Source organism: Lactuca saligna, chromosome 2 (genome assembly GCF_052625555.1).
Source record: "Lactuca saligna cultivar CGN05327 chromosome 2, ASM5262555v1, whole genome shotgun sequence".
NCBI classification, from domain to species: domain Eukaryota; kingdom Viridiplantae; phylum Streptophyta; class Magnoliopsida; order Asterales; family Asteraceae; genus Lactuca; species Lactuca saligna.
Genome location: NC_136418.1, coordinates 77,390,427 through 77,403,220, shown reverse-complemented (window position 1 = coordinate 77,403,220; position 12,794 = coordinate 77,390,427). Strand labels below are relative to the sequence as shown.

Sequence of the window (12,794 nt, the reverse complement as noted above, 5' to 3'; positions counted from 1 at the left end):
ATTCCGAGATTCAAACGAAATTGAGGAATCAAGTATACTAGTCCTAGTTTCAACTTTGACTTAAGTTTCTATGAGACTCTGACCTAACCTTTACTACTAGGTCAAGTGCATGACGCGTGTATATGATTCATGAAATGGTGTTCGAGTCAAAGAGTGACCCGAATATCGATAGTTACTCCAGTTAAGTAGTAGTAGAATTCACATATCAATGTGAAATCTAAGTACACTATCCATTGTTTCTATCTGTTTCCAAGTTTCTACTAGGTTATAACTTAGCTTCTAGTTACTAAGTCTAGTATGTGTAGTGCCTATTTGTGCAACTAAGTCTAGTCAAATCTCGAATTGACTTGAATTTTGACGGTTGTCCCAACCTATAAAGCCTCAACCAGAATTGAAGAAATATGCTGATGGTGAAATATATCTGAAGCCTTTTAGGATGGTATTTGTTGGAAAAGACACGAAGGGTAAGGCTAATTGATTTCTATTCCAAGTTGTTGAAATTGAAAGATACACAACTTCACAATATACGAACATTATTGTTTGTATGAATAGTTGTACCAGGAACAATAATGGAGACAAAGCCGAGTTAAAGAAGGTATTAACTGGGTATTCTAAAATTCGAAGGGTGATGCAATTCGTTGCTCAAATTCTCACGGACTGAGTAGTTCGACCCGTTTACAAAGGGGGAGATTGTTAGGGTCAAAGTCTTGTAAAGAGTCGAAATGTCATTGTAATATTTCCTATGTAATGTTATTTACTAAGTCATTGTTTGTCTGAAGCCTGAACATTTAGACTTAGTATTTTTTGTACTCCCAGTCTCCTATAAATAGGATCTGAACTTAGAGTTAAACATACGAGTTTTCCCATTACGTTGTCTACTTTTGTACTCTTTGTTCATTGAGAGTAATAGAGCTGAAACCATATTATATTTACTTCTTGTGTTCTTATCTTAGCTTGTATTACTCTGATCTTTATTCGATTACTCGTTATAGTTCAACTATAATAACGAATCTATCTTTCCAAGCTTTTGAAAACTCTTTACACAGCCCACTCAAAACAACTAAGTCAGGCCCAACTGGCCTCTCTAACATCTATTTAAAAGCACCAAAAGCACCATCATAATCATCTGTTTTCAAGAATGATAAAATCAACGTCTTCACAGTATCTTCATTTGGACGACATTTACTTTTCACCATGCTTTTATAAACTTGAAAACCATGATCTGGGATCTTTCGAGCACATTGGGCTTTAATTAGGGCAGAAAATGTTGAAGAATTTGGTACTAATTTCTTTTTATCAAGTTCTTTAACCAAATAAGCAGCTTTCTTTGTTTTTCCTTCGTTACAAAGTCCCAACAACAATGCGTTATAAGTCAAAATATCAGGTTTGACCCCGGTTCTTATCATTTCTTCAAAAATCTAATTAACCTTTTCGATTTTACCTGATTGGGAACATGCAGTGATTAATGTGTTGTAAGTTAAAGTATTAGGAACCACATTTACCCTTTACATTTCAAGGAAAACTTTAAAAGCATCATGTAGTTTCCCTTCTTTACAAAATCCATGGATTATTGTGTTGTAAGTTATGGCATTTGGGCTGATTCCATTCTTCTCCATTGTAAGTTTCAACTTGATTTGTAACATACACGTTTTAAAATCGTGTTTTGTAATAAATAAAATTGTGATATATTATGTAAAACTAAGTGTCGAGTTCTAACAGATGGTTTTTACTAGAAATGAAGTAAAACTATGTTTAGAATCACTCAGAAAATATTGGAAGTCTTATGAGATTCCAATTAAAAGTCAAATAGTGAAATTTAAATAAGTAAAATTTTATTATTTGATGTTGTAGAGAATCTCGTTAGAAATTTGTAGGCGAAAACCTCGTCAAAATCCGAGTTATAACGAAGAAGTTATGACCAACCAAAGATCCAAGACAAAACCGGCGTGGCGCCGAATGACGTAAAAAGTGAGTTTTTTTTTATAAACTACTTTTTAGCCTTAGTAATCTAAATGAAAGTCGTAGTATTCGTTAAACCGAGAAATTCGATAAAAAGAACGCTAAAATCTGACTTCGTATGAGGAAGTTATGATTTTTCAAAGTTTCAACTTAGCAATAGACAGCTAAAAACTCGAATTTTAGATCGAGCGATATTTTACCGATACATCCTAAATGAGAATCGAAGGTCTCGTCATATGTAATACAACGGTAAAAATTCTGACGAAAACGGATGTAGGATGAAGAAGTTATGAATTTATAACGGATTTTCCTGTCCCGGTCTGTTAAAAATAATAATATTAAAATTAAAGTCAAAATTAGTTGACGAAGTCTAAACGAAAGTTGTAGAGCGTGATTTTAGCTACGCATGCATATAAAGAACGTCAAAAATGGAGCTCATATGCAAAAGTTATGGATTTTAGAAGTTCGTGGCCCAAAAACCGAGAAAACTCGCATGAACAGTACCGACCACATCACCTTCGCACGAAGCAACAGCGTCACCGGAGACATGGCCGAATGCGAACTCAGCAGGTGTCACAAGGGGATTCACCGAGGCCGAGGTCTAGCAGGAAGGGGACACGCCTCGCATCGGTGGCCAGTCCGACGCGAGACACGTCTCACCTACCCGCCTCACTCCCATGCCACGTACGAGCCTCGCAGCGGCCTCGTGGCCTTCGCCCCTCCTGCCAGATGTCCGCAGCTCGCAGGTGCCATGCTTTCCTTCCGTGTCTGAAGCTCGCAGGTACTACGTGGAGCCTCCCTAGCCAAGTACCCCTCGGACTCGCACCCGATAAATAAGAGGGATGCGAGATTTGGCGACTAACTTTGAAAAGTTGATACTTTTAGCCCCTCTTTCCATATTTTCTTCATATTAACTTTCCCCGAAGTGCCGAAATCAATTTTAGCACCCGAAACACATCTCGAGACCCCCGAGAAGCCTGGAAAATTTTATCTTTTTGGTTTTGAAGCCCTACCTTCGCAGAGCCCGGTTTTAAAACAAACTCCCGGTTTTCAACATAGAAAGGCATATTTAAAGCCGAAGTGCTGTCCAAATTACTATTTTAACCCCCGGTTAACTTAAGGTGAGTTCAATATATAGAAACAATTGTATGTTATGTGTTATATGTGCTATGTGCTTTTCAGTATTATCAGTCTGAGTTATTTTCTCGTGTTATTCGCTATGTTTATAGCAATTGTAATACCTTTGACCATGTGATCAGTGAAAGGACTTAGATTCACATTGGTACTGGTACGTAGCCTCTGGCCATGTTGATCATGTCTCCGTAAGATAATGACTTCTATTCTATGGCACTGGCATATGGTTAGACAGGACTATAAGCCTGAAATCTAACCAGATGTTAATCAGAAATTGCATGTCTTCTATGCCAATTAGGCCAAAGCTTTATTGATGTATATCAAGAATTGAAAAGAATATCTTTGAATAATGTCTTTGATTGATATGAACGCTTGTTACATGATCTCACATACATCTTGTTGTTCCTCTTTACCTTGTCACATTGAAGTATATATATATGGCATAATATTATATTGTATCTATTTTTGAACTCACTAAGCGTCACCTCTTACCCTATCAATGTTTAACAATTGCAGGTGATAAATAAATAGTATGTTTACATACTAATGAAAGATGTAGAATAGTTTGTAATAGTACTTTTGTACTACTTTTTATGTTTGTATAAATTACAATATCCTGGGTAGTTATGTAATATATATAACACTTTGTAATAGAAGGTTTGTATCCAATAGTTTGTAAATCCTTTATATCAATGTAAAATATTGCTTTTATGAATATGCAAATAGCATGTTTTGGAGTAATGATAATGTGAAATATGAAAGTTTGGGTCTTTCAAAAATACGAAAGTTGGGGTCTTTCAACCATGGTATCAGAGCGGTAGTTTAAGCGAACTAAATTCCACGGATTGGTATTTAGACTTAAACTATAGGAAGTTCAATATATTAACTTAATCATTGTAAGTATAGGGATATAAACCATAGGAAATATATAAGTAAAAGTATTAGGTAGTAGTAAACCCTAATATTCTAAAATACTATCTTACTCCGTATTTCAGATCAATGGCTGAACAAGTAAGTAGCCATACCCCTGATGTTGGTGGAGATCCACAACCCAAGGAAGTGAATACTCCAGTATCTCCTCGTGATGAGCGACTTTTAGGTAAACTTACAGGTGTTATTCGAAAAACTCTCGAAGAACACAAAAAGAATGATGATAAAGGAAAAGAGAAAGTCACTGGAGAATCTTCAAGCGGGAAAGTGAAGCGTCCCTCGTTCAAAGATTTCAAGAGTAGTGGTGCTACAGAGTTTTCTGGTGTCTTTAATCCTATAATCGTTCTAACTTGGATTCAGAACACCGAGAAAGTATTTCGTGTTTCTCATGTGGATGATGAAGACAAGGCTATTTATGCTTCTGCAGTGCTCATTGGAGAAGCTTTAGTCTGGTGGGAAGCAACATATGAAGCTCTGGATGGATGTGACCAGGAGAACTTATCCTGGGAATTGTTCAAGACTCGTGTGTTAGAGAAGTATTGTCCTCTAGATATGAGGAGAAGATTGGAGAAGGAATTCCTCGAGCTTAAACAAGGAGGAATGACTGTGAATGAGTATGAAACTCAATTTAATCAAAGAGCAAGGTTTGCTACGAAGTATATTCCAACTGAAGACGAGAAAATTCAGTTATTCATGGAAGGACTACGACACGAAATCCATGATTTCGTTGTCAACCGAGATGTTTTGTCATTTGATAAAGCCGTTGAGTATGCTCGAAGGCGTGAGCATGACTTAGAAATATGTGGTGCTACTCTTACTATTCCAAATCATCCACGTACTGAAAGAACTACTCCTGCTTCCACTATTCCACCAGCTCAATCTATTCGAACTGATCCTAGCAAGCAAGCACAATCTCAGAGTGCTTTTCGTGGCCGTGGTAGGTCACAATCTTTTTCTATTCAATCACCATCATGTTGTTTTTGTGGAATTAATCATCCGGGTTAATGCAAAATAGACAAAGAATCCATTGTCTGTTATGGGTGTGGAGAAACAGGTCATATCAAGCCAGCTTGCCCAAAGAAGGATGTCACTTGTTATGCATGTGGTATTACTGGCTACAAGAAGCGTTTTTGCCCTACTCTTACCAGCCAAGTGACGGGAAGTCAAGCTTCTGTTCAACAACCAGCAAGAAGTCAAGTCCCTGTCCAACAACCAAAGAGTACTCCAGCTAAAAAGGAGGAGGTGCCAAAAGCTAAGGGTCGTGCATTCCAGATTCCCGCAGAGGAAGCACGTGAGGACCCAAATGTCGTGACGGGTACATTTCTTGTCAACTCTAGACCTGCTCACATCTTATTTGATTCTGGTGCTTTAGATTCTTTCGTATCTTATGAATTTGCGCATTCTTTTCAAACTATTTGCTATGCACTTGTGTAACAACTCGAAATTTCCGTAGCATTTTTTGTAACTCTTTTGTAGTTCAATTCACGCAACCAATCATAGTTTCCAAATTCGATTTCCGATCTTCCGTTTATCTAAGTCATTAACTGGTACATATTTAAAATGACTTAATGGGTGTCTTAATACATTTAGAAAACATTTTAACACCCAATTTTAGTGATCGGAATATTTCTATAATTTGTTGTATCGGGTTACGGCAACTCAATCGGGTACGACCAAAAGCCTCGTCTAACGCCGGTATCGGGTAGAATTCCACCGTGTTCAGGTTTTAGAACCTATATAAACGTGTTTAAGCCTCCATTTGAAGCCCTTTGTCAATTTCTCATTTAACTCTCCCAACCTCTCTCCTCATCCAAATTCAAAGGTCCAAAACTAAGATTTAAGACTTCCAATCAAAGAGGTAACACCCCTAACTTGTTATTCAACCTCTTTAGCCTTCAAATTGATGTTTAAATTATGTTTTGGGACCAAGAACATGAGTTTACGGCCGAGGAACAAGCTTGGGCCGTAAACTCCTAAAGATGGGGCTTTTAAGCCCTAAAACCCCTCCTAAGCAATGTTGGACATTAGATATGGCTTAATGACTTAATGGAAAGGACTTATAACATTTAAAACATAAAATTTGAGCCCTTTGAAGGAGTTTACGGCCAAGGCATAAGCTTGGGCCGTAAACACATGTTCATGGGGTTTTTGAGCCAAATAACCCTTCCAAATCATAGTTGGGACTTAGATATGACCTTAAGGCTTGCAAATCTAGACTTGGAACACTTAAAACATGAATTTTGGGGGACAAAAGTGATTTTACGGCCAAGGCATGTGCTTGGGCGTTAAACTCCACTTAAAAGGGGATTTAATGCCTTAAAACATGTCCAAATGCCTTGAAACTCAACCAATGGTCTTGTGGTAAAATCTAGATGCATCTAAAAATAGTTTAAGGGCTTTAAACACATCAAAAATGTCTTTCTAGGAGTTTACGGCCTAGGAACATACCCTTGGCCATAAACTCATAAAACTTGTTAAATGATGCATCAAATACACTCAAAAGGCTTTCATAAATTTCTAGAATCACATGTGATTGTTTTTAAGCATCAAAAACTAACTTTTCATGGGTATAATAGAGTTTACGGCCTTAGAACATGCCTCTAGGCCGTAAACTCCAAAAAGTGTGTTAAATGATGTTTTAAATTCATAACAAGGCTTGGAAAATTAACTAGAATCACATGTGATTGTCCTTTGAAGCTCAAATCAAATTTCCTTGGCCATAGGTGAGTTTACGGCCATAAACTCTTATGGTGTGGCCGTAAACTCCCATTTAAGTGTTAAAATTTCATGCAATCAATTCCAAGGCATTTTAGAAATCCATTCCAACAATCCCCATGTCCATTTAAGCCATTAAACACTCAAAATTACACCAACATGAGTTTACGGCTGTAAACTCATGTGTGTGTGTGTTCTATGGCTGTAAACTCCTTAAAACATTTACTCTTGGGGAGTAAACTCAAGTCCTAAGTCCCTAGTGCCATTACACGTCCGAAGATGTCACCCGGGTCACTCCAAACGCTCGTTTTGAGGTGTTTAACCTCATTAGAGTGTAATGTTCCATATGATTAGTGAATGTATCCCTAATTGTATATATATGGACATTATTTCATTTTACATAGGGACATCGCGAGTAATCAAACCCCGAACCAACGTCTAGTATTCAAAACCGACATGTTTCCGAGTCCGGTGAGTTCATACCCCTACCCTTTTTCACTGTTTTCAGAGAGGGGGGGGGGGACACAAGCAAAGTACAAGGGAATTATTGTACTCAAAACATGTTTTCAAATGTGTGTTTCATATTTCATATGCTTTTATTATTGATTACCATAACTGATAACCAATTGAACATGCAGATCACGTAACATATATTTGTGAAATAGGTCTTTAAACTGTTATGTTTTACATATATTTCACAAATGGATTTCCATATTTTATCAGTTAAAAGCATAACATTAAACATTTGAATAATACCTGTACACTGTTTTGTCCTCGGTAACACTCCACACATATACGCGAGTGGAGGACTATTATATTATTACTAGTAAATTTGTTAATCCTGTATAATTGGAGACACGTCCTCGGCGAACACTCCACCGAGATACGCGAGTGGAGGACTACACCCATAACCAGAATCTCTGGTATTTAGAGAGAATGACTTGAGTGTATAGATCTATACGGGGCTGACTACCCCACACCTGGATGCTAGCTACAGCCGAACCGAAATGGTTCAAGGGTGACGAAAGTCATAAGTATGTGGACTACTTATTGCCACATGTGGACTACTTATTGCCACAGGTTTCAGTCTGTTGTATGGTTATGGAACTCGCAATTAGGATAACAGAGATTTACTTATAGTAATAATGAACCACTTTATACATCCTTTACATCTTTTACATCTTTTACATCCTTCACGTACTGTAACTAACATTCAGGAAAGTATGGGACTTTCCTGGGGAAAACATGAAATCTAACCACGTTTACATCTTTTACATCTTTAACATCATTCACATTAGAAACCAACAAGCAGGAAAGCATGGGGCTTTCCTGGGTAACACTTACATAACTAGAAAGAGCATCAAAATGGATAACATTACATCTTTTACAATTGGTAACATACAATAAGGATAGTATGGGACTTTCCTGGTAATACATGATAAGTAAACAGAACAGTTTAACAAATTGGATAACCAAACTATACATTTTCACATGAGTAGATATGTTTTCAGTGTACAAACTTACTATACCTTACGTTTGTGAAACAACAATCAACTTTAAGAAAATATGGGATTTTCTTGGTATACATAACATTTCAGAAACAGAAAGGAAACTCGAAACATTTTCACAAACAAAAATCGCTTATGAACTCACCAGCTTTATGCTGATTTTCAAACCGCTTGTGTTCTCAGGTCGTTAGAATAGGTACCTGAAGATCCTTTTTGCTTGAAGACGGTGTGCATGAAGATCCGTTTCGTTTGTTTATATATATTATGTATCACAACTGTACAAACTTTACTTTTGAAATAACTGTAAAACTTTCTTATGTAATGTAATGGTTGCTTTACTTTACTTACTATGTGCATTGGATTTGATACTCAACGTGGAGTCAACCCCGAAAATGTTTCCGCCTTAGGTTTTCGGGGTGTGACAGATTGGTATCAGAGCCCTTGTTTATAGTGAATGAAGTATACCAAACCTTACATGGTATAAAACTATAAACACTAAAGGGCCTTAGTGCTCTAAATTAAAAGTATCTTCAAACTACAAGTATTTTCAAAAGTATACAAGTATACCGAAGCGTCGTCATCCGTAACCACAAGTAGAACAGAACATAAGTAATTGGGTGTTGTGTACTATGGTTAAACCTGGGCAGTTATGTAGTCGTGTCTAGGGTTAATATAGCCTGGCCAACTATATTCATTTGAGACACGGCCAACATGTGCTTGGGAGTGACTGTGGTATGCGGCATGCCTAAAACTTACCCTAATATCCCAAACATCGAATCATTGTCGTAAACAATTCATGAAATACTATGGGAGTATTTATCGATCCCAATCCTCTGTAGAAATCCTTATTCGAATGGCTTTCTGTGATTATTCTTAGCGATAAATTATTTGTTTTGATAACTCTTTCCTGCTTTATCGCTTATTCAAATCATATAACTGTTGGGTTATGAGCATTCTAACACTCCTAAGTGTACATGCAACCCTAAATACCTTGGATCTATGTTTTCTCTATTATACATGCAAATATGAACATCCAAGGTATTATCCTAATCTAGCATACAAAATAATGGATATAACAAGATAGAATACATACCTCTTTGATAGTGCTTGTCTTCATGAAGCTTGAGTGCTTAGTGCCCCAAGTGTGACACCTCAAATGGTTCACACAACACCATAAGCACTTGGAATAACTTAGAGAGAAATTAGAACACTTCATGAAATCGTCTAGCCCTTCATACATACACATAGTGTTAGTCATTGTCCCGATTTCTTGAGCCATGGGTTTCTTTTATATGGTGGCTATTAGGGTTACACCATGCAACTCATGACTTTACCCATTCCTTATGCTCCATGGATTTTAACCTCCATGGAGTATCCATGGGTCACCCCATGGACTTAGTCCAACATAAGGAATCTTGGATCACAAGCCCACACATATAAGAATGAATGATTTACACAATCAACCCATATATTTAATTAGTCTTCTTTTGATCACTTAATTAATTCCAAATTAATTCTTGATCAATACTAATTAAATAACCTTATTAATATATTAGAACTTATAATATATTAACAAACCTTAAGTGTTATTTCTCTCATTTTAGTCTATCCAAGTGCATGATGCCATGCAACCTAAATGGACCATGCCGGGTCGGGTCAAGTCTTACCAATTATAGTTATGGACTTAGACATTAATCCAACAGTCTCCCACTTGGATAAGTCTAAAACTATTATTGCGTATGACTTCAGGAACCAACTAGCAATCGTAGCTCTCAAAAGCTTCTGTCGAACTCTGACCTTGTAGATGAACTCTGATCTTTGTCAACGACTTGTCCATTAGATAAGGGATCATATATTCCTCCATTCTAGATATCATATGGACTGAGACATGGATTATAATCATTCTCTCTGTCCATTAGTTGTTTCCCGATTTCCGATTTATGACGACTGACTAATTGAACAAATCAAATCAGTCCTGGCCCGGCCGAGCACTTCCATTTTTCATCATCAAATCATCGAGGGGCCCACAGATATCACTTTTATCCCGAAGGTAAAAGGAATGGATAAACTTCGACTCATATGGCTTGTTCTACTACTTGTTGAATCATACACAAAGACACGTTTTATAGCACCGAGTTACCAAATGCAGTTTCGTGCAATCAATGTACAACCAACTCATAGTAACAACTCATATCTCTAGGTTTGAAGAATATAAGATATTATCGTCTCATGATCACTCGTGATAAAATCCATGAAGTGATTCCAATGAGCGCGGGTTGAATCCAATACTCAGAACTTATGAGCACTCATGAGTGTTGTAGCCCTTTGTCCAACAACTTAGACCTCTACAAGCCAACCCATGACAATCTTAATTCATATCTACTTCCAACATATGACCGACTGTGGATGGTTTGAATAACTTAGTCATTCCAGAAGAATAACCTAGTTTATTCGGGAAGTCAAAACATGCAAAGTGAAACACAATAATAATTGAATCCAATATGGTCTCAGAACTTATGAATATAAATAAAACTCCTTTTATTTATCACCATATGATTACACATTATTCATTGTATATTGTTTCAGCTATCAACATTATTCTTGAATTTAAAACAATAGTTGTCCCATGCTCCAAGCATGCACACTATGTTTTTCTAAACAATAGTCATGCCATACACCAAGTATGCATAATATGTTTGTCTATGATCTTTATTTTGTGAAATAGATCAAATGAACATAACTTCAATGATTCTCTTTTCACACTCCCAAATCCTTACTGCAAATGAAAGAATTCCAAATTCATGTCATTTACTGAAATCTGTTAGATTCTAAAGTTATATGCATCGATCCTCTTGTAATGATTATGCACAAAGTCAGAAAGACTTTGCAACAATCATTACAGAGTATTCCAAAGGAGATCAATTCCTTGGAAACATCCTTCTTGCATTAAGTTTCCTTAATCTTACACAGATTGAAAATTCTAACTTTGAAACATTTCCAGATTCCATTTCGACTATCACTTCTGAACAAGAGTTGCCTCCTTACAGATTATGTCAATATGGTCCTTCCAGAATTATCACTATACTTCCAATTGTCCTTGAGAAACCAATCTTTGGTAAACCTTAGATTGTCCTCGACAATTGTTTAATCCTTTTTAGTCATATCCAGTTCTAAACCTTTTCCCTTCTTAATGCCCTAGACATTTGGAAAATTTTAGAAAGGATGAATATAGCACATGTAATCGATCCTATATCCAAAGCACATGGGACACGATTCATGATGTCTCACATAAAGACTAAACCAGTCTTTTGCTATAACATTTCCATTTCAATTTGCCAAGTTCTCATAATTCAGATTATGAAAAGGGATGCCGTAATCATAATCGAATTTAAGAACGCAAATAATGGACCCATATATAGAATTTCCTTATGTTAAGCCATTCCAACATGAAATTCATATATATCCTTGACTAAATGATTAAAACCTCACGATCTAAGCTTATAGATTTGAGATGAAGTATAATTTCCTCTCCCTTAATTATAGCAAAACAACTTTTTCCCAGTTGAAACTTTTGTTTTCTATAATTAACATTGCTAGCTTGCAATACTTATCGTAATTATCATGCTCCCACTAACATGATGATTATTAGCATAACACTTATGCTCCCACTAGCTTTGACATATACTCAGAAAGCTCGACTTCTAGAAATCAATACTTTATTGACTTTGTTACCAAAGTTCAGATTTCTGATACTAGATTGTTTTGATAAGGCTTTATCAAAAACATACACCTTCCCTTAGATAGCTCATGGGTGTGTCAAAACAATTTTAAGAACTATGAAAAGGGATGTCGTAATCATAGTCTTGATCGTTTTGACCTTTTCCATTTCTCACAAGTCCAAGTTAGTGTGCCGGTAAACCACACACGCTCCACTAACGACTTTGAGAATGCAAATATCACAATTGCTATCTAGCTAAAATCTACTTAGTGGAAGTGTTTCCTCACCATCATTTTCATGAATCGGAGAGAAACTCTATGACACTTAGATTTAATGGTGTATGTGTTCTTATCCACGTGAATTGTCAAAACCATAGTCACAAGACAAGGATAATGACAAATCCAAACTCATATGGACTGAACTCAATCTTAATTTCTTGCCACCTGGTAGCTCAAGGGCCTACCATTGCTTCCAAGTTGTTGTGCAACACATTGAGAACTCTAAGAACTCATATGCAAAGCCAACTTTAACTAGAATGGGCACAGAATATGTCAACACGATAGGTTATAAACCTCAAGTCGTGTGCTAGTGAAGAACTTTAGGTTTCATTCTTGATTAGTTCTTGAGACTTTCAAGACCTTTAAGACTCCCACTGTCCTCTTGACCTATAAGACTTCCTTGTCAAACATCCAAGAGATAGTGTGGATTCTAATCAAGACAAACACTTCACATAATTGGCTGAAGTTGGTCTTTGTTTTATCCAAAACATCACAACTTACCAATTTCAAATGTACAAGAGTAGAAAACTTTTACTCTTACATTTGTCAAGT

At 36.5% G+C, this 12,794-nt stretch overlaps 1 pseudogene; it reads right to left on the bottom strand.

The window, feature by feature from the left end:
- Nucleotides 1-986: 986 nt before the first annotated feature.
- The window catches only part of LOC145029826 (uncharacterized), a 38,661-nt pseudogene continuing 26,853 nt past the window's right edge, over nucleotides 987-12,794 (bottom strand).